The sequence below is a fragment of the Macaca thibetana genome, chromosome 13 (genome assembly GCF_024542745.1).
Source record: "Macaca thibetana thibetana isolate TM-01 chromosome 13, ASM2454274v1, whole genome shotgun sequence".
NCBI classification, from domain to species: Eukaryota; Metazoa; Chordata; class Mammalia; order Primates; family Cercopithecidae; genus Macaca; species Macaca thibetana.
In genome coordinates this window covers 59,791,315-59,816,317 of record NC_065590.1, presented here as the reverse complement: position 1 = coordinate 59,816,317, position 25,003 = coordinate 59,791,315, and the positions used below count along the sequence as shown (strand labels likewise).

General features: G+C 47.3%; 1 protein-coding gene across 40 annotated transcripts in view; it reads right to left on the bottom strand.

The window, feature by feature from the left end:
* The window catches only part of CALM2 (calmodulin 2), a 1,210,617-nt gene that overhangs the window by 149,877 nt on the left and 1,035,737 nt on the right, over positions 1-25,003 (bottom strand). The window contains exon 1 of one of the 40 annotated variants that reach the window (XM_050754922.1): positions 8,703-8,706. The exons of the other annotated variants lie outside the window; for them this stretch is intronic. The gene's annotated coding sequence lies outside the window, so the exon portion shown is untranslated. Of the gene's footprint in view, positions 1-8,702; positions 8,707-25,003 lie in introns of those variants that run through there. 40 annotated transcript variants of the gene reach the window in all.

The window sequence follows — 25,003 nt, the reverse complement described above, 5'->3', positions numbered from 1 at the left end:
AACCTGTTCCCTTTTGGTTTTGTTTAATTGAAAAGGCTAGTGAAATACCCATGGTGGAGGCTCAGTATCTTTTTGCAATTTCCTATCCCTGGCATGTTTGAAAGGCTAAATCTCCATGATAAGGATAGCTAGCATTTGTTGAGTATTTACTACCTTAAAAGATATTGCAATGTTGTGGCAAGTGAGGAAGCTGAGGCTTAGAGATGGTAGATGGTCTGCCAAGGACCCACAGACGGTCAATTGTACAGTGAGAATTTTTTCTTTTTTTCTTTTTTCTTTTTTTTTTTAGACAGAGTCTCCCTCTATTACCAAGCCTGGAGTGCAGTGGTGCAATCTCAGATCACTGCAACCTCTACCTCCTGGGTTCAATGATTCTCCTGCCTCAGCCTCCCGAGTAGCTGGGATTACAGGCATGCGCCACCACGCCCGGCTAATTTTCATATTTTTAGTAGAGACAGTGTTTTGCCATGTTGGCCAGGCTGGTTTTGAACTCCTGACCTCAAGTGATCTGCCCACCAAAACCTCCCAAAGTGCTCGGATTAAGTGAGCCACCGCGCCTGGCCGTACAGTGAGAATTTGAACCCAGTTCTGTATGACTCCTAAATCCCCTTAACTTCCACACTACATCAGTATTCAACAGTCAGGACTGCCTACACAGGGTGCTCGATGGAGCTTTCCCAGCCTCCACAAAAAGAACCGCTCTCCATTAAGATTTGCTTTACATTAAGACTGGGACTTGCAGCATCTTGTCTGAGTCCCCTCCCCGAGCAGCTTCCTTCTAGTAGCAGTTGTGAACTCAGTACTGCTTCCCTCTCGCTCTGAAAAGTGCTGCTCTTTTCTTAAAAACAAAAAACAAAACAAAACAAAACAAAAAACATTTCTTCTGGTTATTTTTCACTGTAGAAGATTAGGAAAATCCTGAAAAGCATAGGAAGAAAATAAAATAATTCATAGTTATGAAATTGAGATAATCTTTTAAAACAGCTTGATGTATTTCCTTCGTGTACAAGGTGTTTTTCAGAGGCCTGTGGATCCCAGCCCCTCCACCAGCTCCTGACTCATGAGCTTCTCCCGGAAGCTTCTCCCTTTACTCTCATGGGCAAATACTTCCTCCTTCAAAGAGACCCCACAAGGTTATATCCTGCCACCTTCTAGCCTCAACTGAAAGTTAGAATTCTGGAGCCAAATTCTGGAGAACTGTGGAGAACTGATACACAGCAATGGTTACACTCTTTCCTCACTAAACATTTTAAATTTTTTTCTTTTTTTTTTTTTTTTTGAGAGACAGTGTCTTGCTGTCACTCAGGCTGGAGTGCAGTGGCATGATCACAGTTCACTGCAGTCTTGACCTTCCAGGCTTAGGTGATCCTCCCACCTCAGCCTGCCGAGTAGCTGGGACTGCAGGTGCACACTGGCATGCCCAGTTAGTTTTTGTATTTTTACTAGAGATGGAGTTTCACCATGCTGGCCAGGCTGGTCTCAAAACTCCTGACCTCAGGTGATCTGCCTCACTCGGCTTCCCAAAGTGCTGGGATTGCAGGCATGAGCCACCGTGCCTGGCCCATTTGTTTGTTTTTTGTAGAGGGTCTGGCTTTGTTACCCAGACTGGTCTCAAACTCCTGGGCTCAAGCAATCCTCCCACCTCAGCTTCCAAAGTATTCGGATTACAGGCATGAGCTACCTCGCCCAGCCCTGAACTTCTTATCCTAAGCATAATGCTGACTAGGTTCAAATCTGAGCCTGGTTTCTTGAGCAGGCAGACATTCCACCCAGGCTAATATGGGTGTACAGCTATAACCCTAGTAACTACCCAGGGCATACATCAACCAACCCTCCAGACTGATGGTGTCCAATAAAATATAACACCACCCAAATACATTTTAAATTTTCTTTTTCTTTTCTTTTCTTTTCTTTTTTTTTTTTTTGAGACAGAGCCTCGCTCTGTTGCCCAGGCTGGAGTGCAGGGGCGCGATCATGGATCACTGCAGCCTCCATCTCCCAGTAGTAGCCTCCTGAGTAGCTGGGACAACAGGTGCGTACCATCCCGCCTGGCTAATTTTTTGTATTTTTAGTAGAGATAGGGTTTCACCATTTTGGCCAGGCTGGTGAAACCCCATCACCTGGCCTCATTTTAAATTTTCTGGTAGCCACATCAAAAAGAAGAAAGGTTGGCCAAGCACAGTGGCTCATGCCTGTAATCCCAGCACTTTGGGAGGCTGAGGCGGGTGGATCAGGAGTTTGAGACCTGCCTGGCCAACATGGTGAAATCCTGTCTCTACTAAAAATACAAAAATTAGCCGGGCGTGGTGACGCATGCCTGTAATCCCAGCTATTCAGGAGGCTGAGGCAGGAGAATCGCTTGAACCTGGGAGGCAGAGGTTGCAGTGAGCCAAGATTGCACCACTGCACTCCAGCCTGGGCAACAGAGCGAGACTCCATTTCAAAAAAAAAAAAAAAAAATCAATATATTATTAATGAGATGTACTTTGTTGTGCTATGTTTTTGAAATCTGGTATGTATTTTATCTGTGTAGCAGCCCTCAGTTGGAGCAGCCACAGTTCAAGTGCCCAAGAGCCACAAGGAACTGGTGTCTGACAGTGCAGTTTCAGACCAATTTTAGCTCCTTCTGGTGACCTGCAGCAGCCTCCTCCACCTCATCCCCATTCTCAGATCATTTCCCCACTGGTCCTAAATGCCCCAAGGGTGGAAGAAATGGAAAAAGCCATGTTGCACACTGGATGCCCCTGCCTGCCAGCATGCCAGCTGGCAAGAAGCCAAAGCTGCCAGGGATCGCTGCAGATCTGGTAACGGTAGGTTCAGTGACATCTCAATATTTGAGCACAGATTGCTCTCGGGGGAGGCAGATGCAGATTCTACTCCTTCTCAAAACCCTCCCAGTGGCTTCCTATTGCACACACAAGAAAGTTCAAACTCTGTACTCCACTACCTGGCACTGATTCACCTAATGTCCAACTTTTCTTTTTCTTTTCTTTTCTTTTTTTTTTTTCTCTGAGACTGAGTTTCGCTCTATCATTCAGGCTGGAGTGCAGTGGAGCTATCTCAGCTCACTGAAACCTCCCCCTTCTGGGTTCAAGTGATTCTCATGCCTCAGCCTCCTGAGTAGCTGGGATTATAGGCCTGCATCACCACACCCGGTTAATTTTTGCATTTTTAGTACAGATGGGGTTTCACCATGTCAGTCAGGCTGGTCTCGAACTTCTGACTGCAAGTAATCCACGCACCTCAGCTTCTCAAAGTGCTGGGATTACAAATGTGAGCCACTGTGCCCAGTCCACCTTTTATTTTTCACAACGCTTCTATAGAGACCTTAGCTAAAGCCAAGCCAAAGCAACCGGGCACCCCACAAACACACCTTGCCTTTTCCTGCCTCCATAAATTGTGTGTGCTATTTATTCACAGTTAGAACGTTCTTACCTACTAAGTTCCACCCAATTCTGAATTCCACCCAGTTCTTAGTCTCTTCCCTGAAGCCTTCTTTAATGACTCCTGACTGAAGGGGTTTTATCCTTCTCTGCCATCTATAGCACATTTATCAACAATAACCAGGGCAGTTGGTGTCGTATTTCACAACACACCTTATTTGCTTTCCCTGTTAGCTTGTGAACACCTGAAGGGCAGGGGTAAGAGTCTTTGATGATGATGATGATGATGATAATAATAATAAAAAATAATGGTTAATGTCTATTGAGTACTATGTTTCAGGCCTGTGCTAGGCACTTTACATTTATTTATTTATTTATTTATTTATTTATTTATTTATTTATTTATTTTGAGACGGAGTCTCACTCTGTCACCCAGGCTGGAGTGCAGTGGCGTGATCTCAGCTCACTGCAACCTCCACCTCCTGGGTGCAAGCCATTTTCATGCCTCAGCCTCCCAAGTAGTTGAGATTACAGGTATGTGCCATCACGCCCGGCTAATTTTTGTATTTTTAGTAGAGATGGGGGTCTCACCAATTTGGCCAGGGTGTTCTTGAACTCCTGACCCCAGTGATCCACCCACCTCGGTCTCCCAAAGTGCTGGAATTACAGGCGTGAGCCACCGTGCCCGGCCGGCACTTTACATTTAAACTTGATAAACACCTCAGAAATTATTCCCATTTTATAGGTGAGAAAACAGAGGCAAAGAGAGGTAACTTATTTTCAAAGATGGGCAGTTTGAGTGCAGAACCTAACCACCTCCTACCTAAAGGTGGCGCTCTACCACCTTTCTTGCTGTGGTTGGGTTTTTTTTTGGTTTTTTGTTTTTTGTTTTTTGAGATGGAGCTTTGCTCTTGCTGCCCAGGCTGGAGTGCAATGATGCAATCTCTGCTCACTGCAACTTCTACCTCCTGGGTTCAAGCAATTCTCCTGCCTCAGCCTCCCGAGTAGGTGGGATTACAGGCACCTGCCAACACGCCTGGCTAAAATTTTGTATTTTTAGTAGAGACGGGGTTTCACCATGTTGACCAGTCTGCTCTGGAACTCCTGACCTCAGGTGATCCACCTGCCCGGGCCTCCCAAAGTTCTGGGATTACAGGTGCGAGCCACCATGCCCGGCCAGTTGTTCATTCTTTAATACAGAACTGTGAAAGTGGTAAACAGTAAATACACATGTAATTGTTTGTCAGCTATTTAGGGTTTTTCCCAGAGCACTATACAGACTGTTGGCTGCATAATAGCAATTTAATAGACATTTTAAAATGAATGCCAGCCAGGCACAGTGGCTCACACCTGTAATCCCAGCACTTTGTGAGGCTGAGGCAGAAGGATTTCTGGAGCCCAGGAATTGGAGGACGTAGTGAGCCATTGTTCCCGAACCAAACTGAGGGTTGGGCTGCTATTTCTCGTGGCCCAATAACGAGATGCAGATGAACTGGGGAGGAAGAGAGTTTTTATTTCTGCAACAGGTTACAAGGAGAAGACCTGGAAATTATTGCGAGGACAACTCAAAATTACAAAGTTTTCCAGAGCTTATATACCTTCTAAGCTATATGTCTACATGTAAGAGTACATTCATCTAAAGACATAAGTAGGCTGGACGAGGTAGCTCACGCCTGTAATCCCAGCACTATGGGAGGCCGAGGCGGGTGGATCACCTGAGGTCAGAAGTTCGAGACCAGCCTGACCAACATGGTGAAACCCCGTCTCTAGTAAAAACACCAAAAATTAGCCGGCCGTAGTGGCGGGCGCCTGTAATCCCAGCTACTCAGGAGGTTGAGATGGGAGAATCGCTTGAACCTGGGAGGTGGAGGTTGCAGTGAGCCGAGATCGGGCCATTGCACTCCAGCCTGGGCAAGAAAAGCAAAACTCCGTCTCAAAAAAAAAAAAAAAAAAAAAAAAAGAGAGAGAGAGAAAAAAGACATAAGTGATTAATTTCTTTTCATCTATAAGGTCTGATTCCTGAAGACCTTCCTCTGGAGCCTCAGTAAATTTACTTAATCTAAATGGATCCAGGTGCTGGGGTGATTACCCTTATGTTTTTGTTTTTGTGTTTTTTTTGAGATGGAGTCTTGCTCTGTCACCCAGGCTGGAGTGCAGTGACACAATCTCAGCTCATTGCAACCTCCACTTCCCAAGTTCAAGTGATTCTCCTGCCTCAGCCTCCTGAGTAGCTGGGACAACAGGCATGCACCACCATGCCCAGCTAATTTTTGTATTTTTAGTAGAGGTGGGCTTTCACCATGTTGGCCAGTCTGGTCTCAAACTCCTGACCGGTGATCCACCCGCCTCAACCTCCCAAAGTGCTGGGATTACAGGTGTGAGCCACTGTGCCCCGCTGATTACTCTTATCTTGTCTCCTGCTAAATCACAGAGGTTTGGGGAGTTCTTTCAGGCTCCCAATAAACTTGTTTGTGGAGGCCTGGGGAGTCCCTTCAGAACCCCAATAAGATTTGTTTAATCCTAAATGGATCCTGTTAAGAATTCCTCCATTATTTTGTCATGCTTTAAGGCCCAGGAAAGGCCTACACAAAACTCTTGGTGGGCTTTTGTTACATTCCAGTCTTTGTATAAGGGCACTGGCCCTTTCAGCTTTCAATATTTAACTTAACTACTCAGTCAGTACCGCAACAGTTGTTATGGAAGCCTGCAGCTCTTGGCACTGCACTCTAGCCTGGGTGACAGAATGAGACGTAGTCGAAAAAAAAAAAAAGAAAAAAAAAAAAAAGAGTGTCCTGTATTCACACAACCCCCACAGGACTGGACCTTCTTGAACAGTGCAGCATGGCTCATTCCTTGGTGTCCCAACCCCTGCTCAGCATCTGCAGCGTGGGGCAGAGAGCAGGCACACCTTCCAATGCTGCTCTGTTCACTAGACGGCAGCTTTCTCCTCAGCCCTCAGTGTTCACCTTGTGCACAGAAAACGTGAATCTAGATAATAAGGGCAAAGAACATCTCCACAGGACACAAGTAAACCACACCACCGCACCCACCTCTATCAACCTTGTCTGCTTACTTGGAGCTCTGATCTCTAACAGGCAATTTAATCCTCCCTTGTGGAACTCAAAAGTCATATACCCATTCCCCAGGGAGCTGGGTGATAAGAAAGCACAAAGTTTCGGATTACTCTTTGATAAGAGTCTTGCTTAAACAAGATCACATATAAAAGCCTGTCTGATCCCCACACCCTTCTCCCCTGGCTCCCCTCTCTCCTTTCTTCCTCTCTTGCTTGTAAGATTGCAAGATTGTACAATCCACCCCAGAGACTTGGGTTCTGAAAGACCTAATGCAAATTGCTTTTAGACACACACATTTCTTTCCCAGCCCTCTGTATTAGTCCACTCCCCGCCCAGCAGGCCTCACCCTTGCCCCCTACCTGGGAGTTGACGCTTGGGGCTCCCCTGGGAGCTGATTGCCCCGGTCTGCTCCTGACCACTTCCCATTGGCGCTTGCTCATTTACATTTTAAAATTAGAGCAAAGTTCAACGTTGTGGTTGGCTTTAGTGACTCTATGAATTGCCCCACCTTGGTGAGAAAAATGCAGACAATAGCCACCTGGGAAAACTATCCTCCTAAAATAGCACAGCCCCCCCAGCATTCTGGCAACAGGTTGCTTGCTCTGTGGTGAGTTTCTGGCTCTAGGCTGATGGAAACACCCGGGGATGTAAATAGCAATGAGAAAAGGCCACTTGTGCCACTATGTGGTTTTGTGTTGGCGGGTTCTTCCCCCACCCCAACCCCACCTAAGTTCTCTATTTTTGTTTTGCTTAAAACTTCAGCTCACAGCATAAACACCAAGGGTTGAGGCTCGGCTCCATTCTGCTCTAGAGCTGTGAGTGCAGGGTGAGGGGTTGTGGTGTCCTGTCTGTTTCAGTCTCAGCACTGTCCTCCCAGACCCTCCCTTCTGAAGGTCAGTTCCCTCCGCTGCAAAGTGGGAGTAACAGCACTCGTTGGGAGGGTTGAATGAGTTGGCAAAGCCCATGCCTGGCACAGTGCCAGCCTGTGGCAGGCTGCGTGTCTCAGGCCATGATTAAGACAGGGTTGTGGCGGTGATGCAGATGCACACAATGATGAGGAAGCAGACGGTGGAGACCCTCTTGGTAGTCCCCGACCACACAGATGCATGGCAGGACCAGGAGGCGGGGGCCTCAGGCTGAAACAGCCAGCTCCCCAACCCCTCGTTTGTGGGATTCCAGGCCAGCGCCTGGCAGCCCTTCAGCACGGAACTTCTTGTACATTCCACGGCAAGTGAAAGGGCTTTTGTCCCCACACAGGAAGAACAAACGACAAAGGCAATTGTGTGTCTCCCCACGGGCCCACACAGCAGGCTTGGGAAGAGAAACTTCTTTCCCCAAGAGTCCAGCTTTGCTGGAGCGGCTACAGTCATGGATGAGTCAAACTGTCGCACGGCTCTGGAAGAGAGTGGTGTCTGAGCTCCCACATGTGTGGCAGGGTGCTCATTGCACACCCAGCACACACACTCATGTGCACAGACTCCAACACATTGCTCCTGCCCAGACTAGTTGGGCAGTGCGTCACAGATGCTACAGCTGCAGGGGCTCAGGAGGGCATCACACCCACCTGCTTCAGGAGGTGATGGCTTTATTATTCGTTGATATGGTTTGGCTGTGTCCCCACCCAAATCTCATCTTGAGTTGTAGCTCCCATAATTCCCATGTGTTGTGGGAGGGACCCGGTGGGAGATATTTGAGTCATGGGGGTGGTTCCCCCATACTGTTCTCATGGTAGTGAATAAGTCTCACGAGATCTGATGGCTTGATAAGGGGAAACCCTTTTGCTTGGCTCTCATTCTCTCTTGCCTGCTGCCATGGAAGGCGTGCCTTTGCTCCTTGCCTTCCTCCATGATTGTAAGGCCTCCTCAGCCATGTGGAACTGTGAGTCTATTAAACCTCTTTTTCTTTATAAATTACCCAGTATGGGCATGTATTTATTAGCAGCATGAGAACAGACTAATACATTCCCCTTCCCAGGTGGGCCACAAAGGCCCAGAGGGTCCTACAACTCACCATGGGTCTCACTGTGCTTGTCCTTTTCAGGCCTCACAGCCCACACTGTGAAAAATGTTAGGAACTATCAGAGAAAGACCTGTTTTCAAGAAGTCTATCCTGAAGTCCCTTCAAACACATAGTCATTGAGGGCCTATGAGAGGGTGGAGAATCCAGACCACCCACAGGAGATAAATTATACTGAAGAAATCATTCTCCCTGGGACAGGATAGGTCTCTCCTTTTGCCACTTTTCTCCCCTCCTTATTTTCCCTATTCTCTTGTAATTGTCATAATAGGAAGCTGAGGGTTTGGAAGGTTTTAAAATTTGTTAAAGGAAAAAACTTTTCTTATCAAATGAAATTATTATGCATCATTTTATTGGACTCCATGAATGGAATGGAATAACCCAACTCATTTCTGCTGCAGACTTGGCTGCCAGAGCCCTTGGCTGCTGAGTTTAGCGATCAGTCACAGTAACCAATTCATCCCAGGTACATCTGGTGCTCCTAATAGATGTCTGACCTGGCATCTGCTTTTATGTTTTGTGTCTTGTATCCTGAACTTAAATTTCATAAGCAATCTTTGTGCTGTGCAAAAAACTTTCATTGGCCTAACAGAGTTGGGAAATCTAGATGTTATTCCCAGTTCTGCCTGACTGACCAGTTCCAACTTGAGCAAGACATTCCCTCTATCTGGGCCTCCATTTCCTCATTTTGAAACCTATCTGTGTCTCCCAGACTTTCCTGTAACAGAATCACCTTGAGTGTTTGTTAAATATACAAAGTCACAGCCTCCTTCCCTAAATGAGGGGTGGGGACAGGGAGCTGGAATCTGTATCTTTAAACCTAGCACCCTGGTGGATTCTAATCTGGCAAGTTCAAAACATGAACACCAGATGGTTACCAAAGTTCCATTCTATGCTATGATCTATAATTCATACAAATAATCTCTTAGAAGAAAGAAGATGAAGTTTGGTACAGATTTTGACATTACATATCTTGTTTTTTACTGAATGTAGTTTATCATGATCCTCAGTTTTCATTTATAAACACACATAAGGGAAACACTTTGTATTTTCCTTTGCAAGGTGAAAAACCCAACCCAGGTGCTTGTTCCTCCTGTGGCTTTCCATTGGATTTTTACCAGGGTTGGGCCCCCCACTCCTATCCATGGAGGCTGTGCTTCCTAGGAAGGCCAACACATGTTTCCCCAGACACGTGCACGACTCATTCCATCACCGCCCTCTCTTGGGTGTTGACTCAAACGTCACCTTATCAGTGAGGACTTCCATGGGGCTCATATCACAGCTCTCTCTCCAACATTTCCTATCCTCCTCCCTACTTTGTTTTTCTACTTAGCACTCATCACTATTTAACCCACTGGAAATTTTACTTGTTTATTTTGTTTGCCATCTCTCTCCCCTACTAGAGATAAGCTCCTCAGGGATTTCTCTCTGTTGCGTTCCCTGCTATAGCCCTCAATGCCTGAGCTGAGACATAGTAGGTGCTCAATAAATATCTGCAAACTCAATTAATGAAGTGCTTGCTGGATGAAGGAATGAATGAATGAACTTCCTGGACTGGCGCAGATATTTGACTGTCTGCACAGTCAGAGGGACAGCCCCTCTAACTCCAGGCCATGCTCCAGACTTCTCACAACTGTGCTCCTGGCCTCTGGGCTCATGCACACACTGGTCACATCTGAACCCCATGACTGAGATGCCCCTTAGGTAACTGCATATCCTCCCTCCTCAGTCTCTCTCTGTGGGAAAGCCAGGGCTTACATGCAGCTCCACCCCTGCTCGCGGCACACCCCTTGATGAGTGCTGACTGCATCCTTTCACCCCAGCTGCTCCCCACCCTTCTTACTCTCCAGCTGGGACAGTGAGACCTTGGTTGCTTTTGCTCCAGTAGGGGACTGTCCAACACCCAGCCACACTCCTGAGCCTTTCTCTAAAAACAGAATCTTCTGGCTGGGCGCAGTGACTCACACCTGTAGTCCCAACACTTTGGAGGGCTGAGGCAGGTGGATCACTTAAGCCCACGAGTTCGAGATCAGCCTGGGCAACATGACAAAACCCAGTCTCTACAAAAAATACAAAAATTAATGAGGTATGGTGGTACACAGCTACTCAGGAGGCTGAGGTTGGGGGATCACTTGAGCCTGGAAGATGGAGACTGTAGTGGGCCAAGACTGTACCACTGCACTCCAGCCTGGGCAACAGAGTGAGACCTGTTTCAAACAAACAAACACAAACAATTTCAGCCTGGCAACTTTACAAAGCAAGGCCCCCATCTTTACAAAAAAAATTAAAAGTTGGCTGGGCACATTGGCTCACGCCTGTAATCCTAGCACTTTGGGAGGCCGAGGCCGGGGGATCACCTGAGGTCAGGAGTTTGAGACCAGCCTGGCCAACATGGTGAAACCCCATCTTAACTAAAAATGCAAAAATTAGCTTGGCGTGGTGGCAGGCGACTGTAATCCCAGCTACTTAGGGGGTGGAGGCAGGAGAATCGCTTGAACCTGGGAGGCGGAGGTTGCAGTGAGCCCAGATGGCGCCATCGCACTCCAGCCTGGGGGACAAGAGTGAGACTTTGTCTCCAAAAAAAAAAAAATAATAATAAATTATAAATTAAGAACCAGCTGAGTGTGGTGGCACATGTCTGTAGTTCCTGCCATACGAGAGTCAGGCAGGAGGATTGCTTGAGCCCAAGAGATCAAGGCTGCAGTGAGTTGTGCATTGCACCATCACCCTCCATCCTGGGTGACAGAGCAAGACCCTGTCTCAAAAATAAATAAATAGCTGGGTGCAGTGGCTCACGCCTGTAATCCCAGCACTTTGGGAGGCCGAGGCGGGTGGATCACGAGGTCAGGAGATCGAGACCATTCTGGCTAAAATGGTGAAACCTCGTCTCTACTAAAAATACAAAAAAATTAGCCAGGCATAGTGGCAGGCACCTGTAGTCCCAGCTACTCAGGAGGCTGAGGCAAGAGAATGATGTGAACACAGGAGGTAGAGGTTGTAGTGAGCCAAGATCACGCCACTGCAGCCTGGGCCACAGAGCAAGACTCCATCTCAAAAAAAATAAAAAAACTTAAGTAAATAAATAAATATTTATTATTAAAAAAGACAGCTACTGGCACCTAGAGGGATGAAACAGAGTCCCAGAGCTACGAAGGAGGTGGGATTAAGCAGGGTCCGTTAACTTGAGTCTCTTGAGCTGGGGCCCAGAGAAACTGGTTCAAGTACTTGTGGCTCATTGACCATAACTGGCCTAGGTCTTAATATGAGTGAGAATTTGAACTAGGAAAAAATGGGCACACATGCTCACCGCAGAAAGTTTGTAATAAACAGGTAAACAAAAAGAAGAAAAACAGCTAGCTACAGTCAACACACAGAATGCTTACTAGTACCAGCTGTTCGAAGGGCCTTTACATTAACCGACTTGTTTAATCACACAACAATCTGTAGAAGCAAAAGTTTGCCCTGCTTCCAGAGTTAGCAAACATTTAGTATGCCACCATCAGGAAAACAAAAACAAAATATTTTGCAACCCAAGAGAAACCAAAACTAGCAGGTTCAACTCCAACAAGTTGTGGTACCCAGAATAATAAAACCTTGATTATTGTCTGTGAACTTTAGACTCCTTAACAAATACAGTTCCTGGCCAACCATGGTGGCTCACGCCTATAATCCCAGCACTTTGGGAGGCCAAGGTGAACAGGTTGCCTGAGCTCAGGAGTTCGAGATCAGCCTGGGCAACATGGTGAAACCTGGTCTCTACAAAAAATTAAAAAAAAAAAAAAAAAAAAAAGCCGGGACTACAGCCATAGTCCCAGCTACTTGAGGGGCTGAGGTGGGAGGATCACTTGGACCCGGAAGGTTGAGGCTGCAGTGAGCCGAGATGACACCACTGTACTCCAGCCTAGGTGACAGAGCGAGACCCTGTCTCTGAAAAAAAAAACAACCACAAAAATTCCTGTCCCTAATTTTTGTTATGCTGTTGTCTAAAGATGGCGTGGCCTTAGTAAATGTAATCATGTGAGAAAGTCATTGTTTTTCATAATGAGCAGACAAATGTAAACTATATTAGTTTCCCAGTAGCCATAACAAGTTAGCACAAACTTGGTGGCTTGAAACAACAGAAATTTACTCTCTCATAGTTCTGGAGACACAAAGTCCAGAATCAAGGGGTTGGCTGGACCATGCCCTTCTGAAGTGTCTAGGGGAGGCTCCTTCCTTGCCTCTGCTGGCTTCTGGTAGGTGACGGCAGGCATTCCTTGTCTGTGGCCTCATTACTTCCATCTCAGCCTCTGTCTTCATGCAGCCTTCTCCACTGTCGCCCTTGTCTTCTCCTGTTCTGCCTCTCATCAGAACTCTTATCATTGGACTTAGAGCCCATGTCAATAATCCAGGAGGATCTCATTTCAAGATCCTTAAATTAATTGCATCTGCAAAGACCCTTTTTCCAAATAAGGCCACAGCTTCCAGGGGTTAGGTCATGGGCGTACCTTTTCAGGGACCACCATTCAACCCATTACGTTAGCTCTGGTGGTCTTGAGGGTTTGTTTCTTTTACTGAAATGCTATGGTTATGTTTTGATATTTGGAGGGTCAGTCCTAAAGTTTAGCTCTTGCACTCTTTGCAAGTCATTTGTTGCCTTCCTTTTCTGAAGCTTTTGCCTCAGAGTTTTTCCTTGACAAACCTATGATATGATGTGGGTTGGTGCCATTATTATCCCTGTTTTATTTATGTATTTATGTATGTATGTATTTATTTATTTTGAGATGGAGTTTCGTTCTTGTTGCCCAGGCTAGAGTGCAGTGGCGCCATCTCGGCTCACTGCAACCTCTGCCTCCAGAATTCAAGACATTCTCCTGCCTCAGCCTCCCAAGTAGCTGGGATTACAGGCACGTGCCACCACAGCTCATTTTGTGTTTTTAAAGTAGAAATAGGGTTTCACCATGTTGGTCAGGCTGGTCTCGAACTCCTGACCTCAAGTGATCCACCTGTCTCGGCCTCCCAAAGTGCCGGGATTACAGGCATGAGCCACCGTGCCCAGCTTATTACTCCTGTTTTAGAGATGAGGCTACTAAGGCATAGAGAGGTTGATTACGTACATGTGAGTTACATAAATTCATACAGGCAGTCTGCTCCAGAAGCACCAGCACCCATAATGTAACCACTCAAGAGATAACCAACATTAGCCCTGTGATGTTTTAAACTTTCAGCCTCTCCCTCTTACATATTGTGTGTGTATTTATTTTATTTTTACAGAATAAAAATCAACCTATTTCCATTTCACTACATATTCTTCAATCTAGTTTTTAGTTGCTGTGATCATTCGTCACGTGGATGGACATCACTTAACGCTATTAGTCCTAGATCTTTCAACTCAGCACACTTGCATGCAACCCTTTCTCTGTGTAAAGCGCTTCTGTGTTAGGGAAGAGAGGTGAGAAAACCAGGGTCTCTGTCCTTCAGGGGCTCCCTAGCAAGTGTGGTGATTCTCAGCCTTGAATGCATTCTAGAACCATCTATGGAGCTTTTAAAAGATACCTGCCACTCCATACCTCAGATCAAGTATCTCTGAATTCCTGTAGCAGGAGCCCAGCATCAGTGATTCCAGTGTCCCATTAAGGTGGAGATCTCAGGACCCAAGGGCACAAGCTCCCATCACGATATGCTCAACACCTGCTGTCTCTGAAGCTCCTCTCCTGCCTCCTGTGCCTGGAGGCCAGACAGCTATTCCCTGGGTCTACCAGACCACAGAACCCTTCGGACAATGAATTAACCCTTTGGGTTCTGTACATATGCTCTGCTAACTTCAGCAGCAATGGTCTCTGGGCCTTCCTGCCCATGTGGATGGTTCTGTTCTTCCAGCTCTTCTCTCTGTGTTTTTAAGTGGAGGAAAGAGGCAGGATATTTAGTAAGTAGTTCAAGACAAACATCACAGGTATGGGAATCAGAAGACCAGGGTGTTAGGACTCCCTTGGAGCCCATATGACTCTGGCCTAGCCACTTGACCTCTCTGGAAGATGGCAAAACAACAAACAACTAGCTTGCTCTCTTCAATACTTGTAAACTGGTGGGTCAGTTCTGAGTCTCCAGGGAATTCATCCAATTGGAAAGTGACCACAGCACCTCTGGTCCATAAAGGATTTGTGCCTCCTCTGTACAAATCCAGATGAATGCTGGATTCCAGCAGTCCCTCAGCTGCGTATTCTCATGCAATGGACAACTTGAACAATGCCTGGCCTGAAACGACCTTGCTTTAAGTGATGTTTAACTGACAAAGAAAGCACTGGGCCTGTATCTTCACCTGAAAGATGATGAAGAGACTGCAAATGGGAAAGAGTGGAGGAGAGACAAGAGGCTCCAAGAGCTACTACTGCAACTTACCCAGCTTCACGTGGCTCCCGGGGAAGACTGGGAAACTCCTGCGGCAGACTACCCCTCGCGCCCTCCCAGCAATCCACAGGGCCTGAGAGCTGCTTTCCAAACCCTGCAACACAGGCTGGCTTGCTCACATTCATAGCTTTACACAGAGAGACTGCGAAACTAAAAATGTGAATTAAACAGATCCACAGCAGCTACAGATCTTACCCTTCCTGAAATGGGGCAAGGCCCATCTGGACATTTATGAAATTGGGCAACTTTGCTCTGAGACACTTCCATCCCCACTTTTATCTCCCCTCCTTTATACCCACTTAACTTTTGTGTGTGTGTGTGTGTGTGTGTGTGTTGTTGCTTTTTTTTTCCGAGACAGAGTCTGGCTCTGTCGCCAGGCTAGAGTGCAGTGGCATCATCTCAGCTCACTGCAACCTCTGCCTCCCAGGTTCAAGCAATTCTCCTGCCTCAGCCTCCTGAGCAGCTGTGACTATAGGCACAGGCCACCACCCCTGGCTAATTTTTGTATTTGTAGTAGAGATGTGGTTTCACCGTGTTGGCCAGGATGGTCTCGATCTCTTGACTTCGTGATCCACCCGCCTTGGCCTCCCGAAGTGCTAGGATTACAGGCATGAGCAACAGCGCCCGGCCTAACCTTTTTGGTTTTTTTTTTGAGACAGAGTTTTGCTCTGTCGCCCAGGCTGGAATGCAGTGCCACGAACTCAGCTCACTGCAGCCTCCACCTCCCGGGTTCAGGCGATTCTCCTGCCTCAGCCTTCCAAGAAGCTGGGACTACCGCTGTGCACCACCATGCCCACCTAATTTTTGTATTTTTAGTAGAGATGGGATTTCACTATGTTGGCCAGGCTGGTTTCCTGACCTCAGGTGATCCGCCTACCTCAGCCTCCCAAAGTTCTGGGATTACAGGTGTGAGCCACCGCACCCAGCCCCACTTAACCTTTTAAATGCCCAGTGACTCTGGCTCTGTCCTTCCTGTGCTCCCTCCCTTCCTCCCTCCACCATCTCACCCTCATCCCATTCCCATGCTACCCCTTCCAGTTAGCCCGAAGAGTTGTTGGAAAAACTATAGACTTCACAATCAAACAATCTGAATTTAATTCCTTACTAACTCTGTGAACTTGGACCAGTTATAAAATCCCTTTGAGCCTGTTTCCTGATCTATGAAATGGGGATAAAGATATTTAGCTGATATAATCATACTTAGCTGATAGGGTTGCTGTGCTAATTATTTAAATTAAAGGTACTTAATAAATGCAAGTTCTATATTTTTCTTCGGAAAGAGTCTGCTCTTATTTAAGTCTTGATATAAATTTTATTTTATTATTATTATTACTTTTTGTTTTGAGATAGACTCTTGCTCTGTTGCCCAGGCTGGAGCGCAGTGGTGCGATCTCAGATCACTGCAACTTCCACCTCCGGGGCTCAGCGATTCTCCTGCCTCAGCTTCCCAAGTAGCTGGGATTACAGGCATGCACCACTACGCCTGGCTAATTTTGTATTTTTTAGTAGAGACGGGGTTTCTCCATGTTGGTCAGGCTGGTCTCGAACTCCCGACCTCAGGTGATCTGCCTGACTCGGCCTTCCAACGTGCTGGGATTACAGGTGTGAGCCACCGCACACGGCCTACATTTTATTATTAAAAATCATCTTTTTTTGCCGGGCACCGTGGCTCATGCCTATAATCCCAGCACTTTAGGAGGCCAAGGCAGGTGGATCACTTAAGTTCAGGAGTTTGAGACCAGCCTGGGCCAACATGTCTGTCTCTACTAAAAATATAAAAATTAGCCAGGAGTGGTGACACACAACTGTAATCTCAGCTACTTGTGAGGTTGAGGCAGGAGAATGGCTTGAACCTGGGAGGAGGAGTTTGTAGTGAGCTGAGATCAGGCCACTGCACTCTAGCTTGGGCGACAGAGAGAGATTCCATCTCAAAAAAAAAAAAAAAATATATGTATATATATATATTTTTTTTTTCTTCTGTGTTTTTACTACAAAAGCAAGGCATGTTAATTTGCTGAAAACCCAAAGAAGCAAAAAGAAAACATAAAAAAAACCATAACCCTATCATCAGCACATTTACAATAAACACGACTTGTTGAGTAGTATAAGCTAGAAAATGTGATCAGCCCATGATGTTATTTTTAAATTTAATCCTCACAACCTTATAAAATAGATACTATTTAAATCACTATCCAACATGTGATTAAACAAGGCCAGGTGCAGTGGCTCACACCAGTAATCCCAGCACTTTGGGAGGCCGAGGCAGGCAGATCACTTGAGGCCAGGAGTTCAAGACCAGCCTGGCCAACATGGTGAAACCCTGTCTCTACTAAAAATACAAAACTTAGCTGGACATGGTGTAATCCCAGCTACTTGGGAGGTTGAGGCAGGAGAATTGCTTGAACCTGGGAAGTGCAGGTTGCAGTGAACCAAGATGGCACCACTGTACTCCAGCATGGATGGCAGAGTGAGACTGTCTCAAAAATAAAAATAAATAAAAAATTTTAAAAATTTTAAAAATATATGATTAAGCAAAATTTCAGAGAGGTTAGGTATCCTGCCCAAGTTCACACAGCCAGTGAGGAGCCCAGCTGGGATTTGCACCCAGGTCTGTCAACTTGAACCGTAAGGATTTATTCCCTATTTAGAGGCTTGTGTTTTGTTTCTTTTTTTTTGTTTGAGACGGAGTCTCACTCTGACACCCAGGCTGGAGTGTAGTGGCACAATCTCGGCTCACTGCAACTTCCGCCTCCCGGGTTCAAGTGATTCTCCTGCCTCAGACTCCCGAGTAGCTGGGACTACTGGTGCGTGCCACCATGCCCAGCTAGTTTTTGTATTTCTAGTACAGATGGGGCTTCACCATGTTTGCCAGGCTGGTCTTGAACTCCTAGTCTCAAGTGATCCGCCTGCCTCGGCCTCCCAAAGTGCTGGGATTACAGGCATGAGCCACTGCGCCCAGCTATTTAGAGGTTTTCAAGGAGCTGAGAGGGTATTTGGAAGCCGAGAGCTGTTTCTGGGGCCCAGAAGTATCTATCTTTCAGCAGCCTCCACTCAGGAGTTCCCTGCCTGGCTGGCTATCCCTGGCCATCCCTGGCCACACCCACCTGCCCGCCAGTCTTCCTCAGTTGCATCATCCTTACTGACTGCAACAGCAATATATTTGCTTGTAGCCCTGTGGGGGCTACTACAGAACACAGAGACTTGGCTGGTGAGGCTGCTGACACAAGAGCTAGAGGCTTTGCTCTTTTTTTTTTTTTTTTTTTGAGACAGAGTCTCACTCTATTGCCCAGGCTGGAGTGCAGTGGTACAATCTCAGCTCGCTGCAACCTCTGCCTCCTAGGTTCAGGTGATTCTCATGCCTCAGCCTCCTGAGTAGCTGGGATTACAGGTGTGTGTCACCACGCCAAGCTAATTTTTGTATTTTTAGTAGAGATGGAGTTTCCCCATGCTGGTCGGTCTGGTCTCGAACTCCTGATTTCAAATGATCCGCCTGCCTCAGCCTCCCAAAGCGCTAGGATTACAGGCATTAGCCACCAGGCCCAGCCCCATCACTACTTTGTAAAGTGACCTAGGGCAAGTCCCTTGAGAGTCCCCGTCTCTCATGGAAATAACAGCAATTAGTTTTTCCTGTGGTTCTGAAGGAGGTAAAGTATTATATACAAGACCACCTGGATAGTTTAAATGCCATATAACATGGAATATAATGTTACTGAGATAACTAAAGGCAAAAATAATGTGTATATAACATGCTTACAATGTTCAAAGGGTAGTTGACCATTTTAGATTTGAGAACACACACAGGCAGACCCATCAATACCCAAGGAATACCTTAGTCACAGATAGGCAAATGTGTATTAATCAGAAAATGTACCTGACATGCAAACCCAGAACAGGTAAGTTTGATGTGGCAGTGGGCGGAGGAAAGCTGAGACCCTGAGGTTAAGACTGAGATTGGGCTGGAGTCAGGAGAGTCTGGGGTGAGGGTAGAATTCCCACTTATTATGGGATCCAGTGGGCCCCTTCACAGAAGAGGCTGAGTTTCATATTCCTGGTCTATCTGATTTGAAGAGTTCCTGGAACCTGGGGAGACACCCCACAGGCTTTGTCTAAGGATTATTTGCAGCTCTTTGAACTTCAGAATAGGAAGACTAAAGTGAGAAGTCAGAGCAGAGAGTAAGCCAAGGCTACTTCAAATGCTCAAAACCAGGGGATGGGTCCTACTGCTTTCCACATGTGAGCATGGCCAGCCCAACCAGCCCAGAGCCCTCAAAGTCAAGCCCCTCACTGGTCAGCCTCATGGCATTCTTGATCTAATGCCCTGTGGCTTTAAACAGCCAGCTTCTGCAAAAGGAATAAGAAAGTCCTGTATGGCCGGGCGCGGTGGCTCAAGCCTGTAATCCCAGCACTTTGGGAGGCCGAGGCGCGTGGATCACGAGGTCAGGAGATCGAGACTATCCTGGCTAACATGGTGAAACCCCGTCTCTACTAAACATACAAAAAACTAGCTGGGCGTGGTGGCGGGCGCCTGTAGTCCCAGCTACTTGGGAGGCTGAGGTGGGAGAATGGCGTGAACCCGGGAGGCGGAGCTTGCAGTGAGCCCAGATCACGCCACTGCACTCCAGCCTGGGAGACACAGCGAGACTCCATTTCAAAAAAAAAAAAAAAAAAAAAAAAGTCCTGTATTTCTTCTGGGCTCCTACAGGCTCTTTAAAACAATGCTGTTTCTGTTTCAGATGATGATCCCCTGAAATGACCTGTGCACTCCTGCGACTTGTCACATGCCCAGTCAATAACAAATTGACCAACTGACATTCTTAAAGGCACCACTGAAGACCCAGTGCTGGGTTGGACCTATGGGGAGACCCAGAGGTTCATAACTCTGTCTCTGCCCTCAAGGTGTTTAGCATCCACGGATTTGGGTGGTATTTGAGTCACTTTGGACCTCACCATGGACACAGGAAAAAAATCCAGGAAATGTCTTCCTCAGTGTCAGCCTGAGCAAAATAATGCCCCAGCTGACATTTCCCTGTGTATGGAAATGTTTCCACAGGGATTGCACTGTGCAGAGCGCTATACCACATGGATTTGCCTCTGTAGGTTGTACTATACTTGCACATTTCCAAGGGCTGAGGAAGGGAAGGTGAGAAACATGGTGATGAGCCCCACTGTGGCCAGCACTATGCCAAGAGATCTTTAAAGGTGGTGGTTTTAGCCTTACAACCACCTGGGTGGCCAGTATCTTCATTCTCACTGCAGTGGAGAGATTACAGCTTTAGGTACTGAATGCTCTGGCTCAGGTGGCTGGGGCTCAGAGTGCACCCTCGTGAGCCAGTGGGGAAGAAGTCTGGTGGCAAGGTAGCTGGCAGCTTAGGAAGCACCTGGGCTGCTTGCTAAAGAGTGGGACTTTCTTCCAGAAGCTACAGGGGGCCCAGTACAGTAGTGAGAGAGCCATGTGATCAAGTCTGTTGGAAAGCTGCCCGGCAGCTATGTGAGGGCTGGGTGGGGAAGGGGTGGGAAAGATTGCAGAATGAGATTAGGGAGAGGACTGCGGAAGGACAGATCTGTTTTCCCACCTCCCCCTATCCCATGCATACCGAATAACAGTCTCTGGAATCAAAACAAGCATTTTATTTTATTTATTTTATTTTATTTTTCGAGACAGTGTCTCAATCTGTCACCCATGCTGGAGTACAGTGGTACAATCTCGATTCACTGCAACCTCTGCCTCCCGGGTTCAAGCGATTCTCCGGCCTCAACCTCCCGAGCAGCTGAGACTACAGGTGAGTGCCACCACACCTGGCTAATTTTTGTATTTTTAGTATAAATGGGGTTTCACCATGTTGGCTGGCTGGTTTTGAACTCTTGACCTCAAGTGATCCACTTGCTCAGCCTCTCAAAGTGCTGGGATTACAGGCATGAGCCACCGCGCCTGGCCAAAGCAAGCATTTTAATAACCCATTTTAAAATTTTAGACCCGGCCGGGCGCGGTGGCTCAAGCCTGTAATCCCAGCACTTTGGGAGGCCAAGACGGGCGGATCACGAGGTCAGAAGATCGAGACCATCCTGGCTAACACGGTGAAACCCGTCTCTACTAAAAAATACAAAAAACTAGCCGGGCGAGGTGGCAGGCGCCTGTAGTCCCAGCTACTCGGGAGGCTGAGGCAGGAGAATGGCGTAAACCCGGGAGGCGGAGCTTGCAGTGAGCTGAGATCCGGCCATTGCACTCCAGCCTGGGCGACAGAGCGAGACTCCATCTCAAAAAAAATAAAAAATAAAATAAAATAAAATTTTAGACCCAAGTTAGTGACCCCGTATTAATTTTGGTAATCAAAAGTTGGCTAAATTGAGCCAGCTGAGTGAGACAAGGTTGTGCTGTGAGCACTACCCTGGCAGGTGGCTGCTAGGACAACATGCTAGAAAAGATTGGCCATCGTGACAGAGGGAGAGCAGGGGAAGGCATTGACAGGGTTTGGGATTTAGGCAGACCTGAGGTTGATTTCTGGTTTAGCCATTCACTGTCATGAGACATTGAAAATATCATTTAATCTCTCAGATCTTCTTTACTTCATCTTTAAAATAAGGGTCAGCTGGGTGTGGTGGCTCACACCTGTAATCCCAGTACTTTGGGAGGCTGAGGCAGGAGAATCACTTGAGCCCTGGGGCTCGAGACCAGCCTGAGCAACACAGGGAGACCCCCATCTCTACAAAAAAAATACAAAAATTAGCCAGGTGTAGTGGTGTGCACCTGTAGTCCCAGTTATTTGGGAGGCTAAGGCAGGAGGATTACTTGAGCCCCAGAGGTCAAGGCTGCAGTGAGCCCTGGTCACTATATTCCAGCCTGGACAACAGTGAGACCCTGTCTCAAAAACCACACTACACTGCACTACACTGCACTGCACTACACTACACTACACTACACTACACTACACTACACTACACTACACTATATTACACTACACTACACTATGGGTCATCAACTTTCTCTTGCATGATTGCACAAGTACTATATTCAAAGTGACTAGCACACCACTGGTAGTTGGTAGGGGCTAGCTAATATCCTTACTCGGACCTAGAAGCCACAGTGATGGCGCATGTCTGCTTGGCTCTTTCCTGTGGAGCAGCACTGCCCTTCAGTGGCTAAACAGGGAATGACAGGTGTGCCAGCAGCTCCCACCCCACCCTGCATTCCACATGTCTGAAGAGTTGTTTAAGGGTCAGACTTGCTGCATGTACTTTTCACAAAAGTTGGAGCCCTACCTTGGCCAGCAGGTGACAGGTCCCACTGTCCCCAGGACAGGGCGACCTCAAGGCCAGTGGATTCTGAATCTTGGACTGGAAAGAAAACACAATCTCAAGTAGTCTTGGAACAGCTCTCTAGAGATGGCCATGACCTCCAACCCACTCCACTCTAGCCACAAGAATAGTGTGAATGAAAAGCAAATGCCAGTGGCACATTCTGGCACCCCTTGGCAAAACAAGTAAGGAAGCCATTCCACAGACACTTAGTGGGCACCAGCCAGGCCTGTGGGTCCGTGCTAGGCTGCAGATACCATGGCCAACAAAAAGGAAGCTAACTATTTAGTTGGGAGAAGGACATTAACGAAACTCACTCAAATACATAATTGCAGACTATAACAAGGATCTGAAGGGGAGGCTCAGGGTGCTGACTCCACCCAGGACAAGATAAGGGGTGCTCCTTCTCCTTGGTGCTACTGTGGGCTTCATGAGCACCTCCTGGCCAAGCCGCTGCCCCTGGGGCCTGTGCACACTGTGAACATTGAAATGCCCCCTGCTTCTGGAAGTAGGCTAATGTGGCTCTGGGCTGTCTACGCCTCCAGCTGGCACACAGGAGTCAGGGAAGTCACCCAAAGATGAACAGGCATTAGTAAGTACTGGTGGAAACCCAGGAGCGGGAATGCCATGCTCAAAAGCTCGGAGGTGGGCCAGACACGGTGGCTCACACCTGTAATCCCAGCACTTTGGGAGGCCAAGGCAGGAGGATGGCTTGAGCCCAGGAGTTTGAGACCAGCCTGGGCAGCATGGTGAAACCCTGTCTCTACAAAAATTAAAAAAAAAAAAAAAAAAAAAAAATTAGCTGGGTATAGTGGTGTGCACCTGTAGTCTCAGCCACTCAGGAGGCTGAGATGGGAGGATTGTCTGAGCCCAGGAGGTAGAGGCTGCAGTGAGCTGTGATTGTGCCACTGCACTCCAGCCTAGACAACAGAGCAAGACCCTGGCAAAAAAAGGCCCCGAGGTGGGGTCCCATGGGGATATCTTTGAGGAAATGTGTCTGGAGCCCAGAAACCCAGAACAAGAGTAGTGCAGGTGACACGAGGGCAGTAGGCAGGGCAAGGCCTGAGCACTGGGGGGCAATATCGGGGGTGTGGTCTTGATCCTAAGACAGTGGGACACCACAGACAGTGCTCCTGCCTCCCTGCCAGCTGTCCTCCTCCAGGGATAAGGCCCCTCTTGCTGCCTCCCTCCTCCCCTCACTGCCCAGGGTACCTCCATCAAGTCTTTTCTGGATTTCATCCTTTTCTCCCAACTCCTGGAAACATCCTCTCAAATTGTGTCTGGGATATTTTTTTCTTCCTCCCTTCTTACCACAGTAAAATTCTGTTAAATAAAAACTAGCATTTAAAACCATACTCTGGGACAAGCTCAGTGGCTCACACCTGTAATCCCAGCACTTTGGGAGGCTGAGGCTGGCATATCACCTGAGGGCAGGAGTTCGAGACCAGCCTGGCCAACATGGTGAAACCTCGTCTCTATTTAAAATAATGAAAATTAGCTGAGCATGGTGGCGCATGCCTGTAATGCCAGCAGCTCGGGAGGCTGAGGCAGGAGAATAGCTTGAATCCGGGAGGTGGAGGTTGCAGTGAACTGAGATCGTGCCACTGCACTCCAGCCTGGGAGACAGCGCAACACTTCATCTCAAAAACAAACAAAAGAACACATACTCCAGCCAGGCCCAGTGGCTCTCGTCTGTAATCCCAGCACTCTGGGAGGACGAAGCGAGAGGATAGCTTGACCCCAGGAGTTTGAGACCAGCCTGGGCTACATGGCAAGACCCTGTGTCTAAAAAGATTTTTCTTTTTTTTTTTTTTTTTTTTTTTTCTGAGACGGAGTCTCACTCTGTCATCCAGGCTGGAGTGCAGTGGTGCGATCTCGGCTCACTGCAATCTCTGCCTCCCAGGTTCACGACATTCTCCTGCCTCAGCCTCCCAAGTAGCTGGGACTATAGGTACACGCCACCACACCTGGCTTTTTTTTATTTTTTTATTTTTTTATTTTTAGTAGAGACGGGGTTTCATTGTGTTAGCCAGGATGGTCTCAATCTCCTGACCTTGTGATCCGCCCGCCTGAGCATCCCAAAGTGCTGGGATTATAGGCGTGAGCCACCACATCCGGCCAAAAATTTTTCTTAATTTAAAAAAAAAAAAAAAAAACCCCACACTCACACTTCTAAGCTGCAAGGATTTCTTGCCAGCCCTGTGTGCTCATCTCTGTGTGGGCTGAGCCTGGGAATGAAAGAGGAAATGTGCTCCTACCTTGCCCCCGAGGGGCTTCCCATCTTGCCCTGAATCCAGAGGCTGCCTTTCAGCCAGCTGCACTACTCCGTTCTGAGCGCTGTCAATGGAAATGGCACTTGGAAACACTTATTCTCTTTCTGAACATTTAGGTCCTCACACAGCAACCAAGCTGGTGGTCAGTGAGTGCGTTCTGTGAATGCTTTGAGGTATAGAAGGAAAGAGCACTGGACCCCTGGAGTCTGAAAACGTGGGTTTGTAACCTGGCGCTGCCATTTTTAAGGCTGTATGTTCTTAAACAAGACTTCTCTGAGCCTCGGTTTCTTCATTAGTAGACTGAGTAAAGAAGACTTTCCCTGTCTACCTTGCAGAGGGTTTATGGGGATCGTATGAGGCATCACGGTGGTTTCTGGATGGCAGTCCTTAAACAGGTGCTACCCATGAGGAAGTTTCCACCGGCCCATGGTGAGATGAGGAAAATAAGGACAATGAAAGGAGGTGTTTACAAAGGTAGATTTATTCAACCTAAAGGCCTGGCCTGTACTCTGAGATGGTGTCTTTCCTGGGGTTTATTTGCATTGAAATTACATTTGCTTTATGAAATGATAGTGAT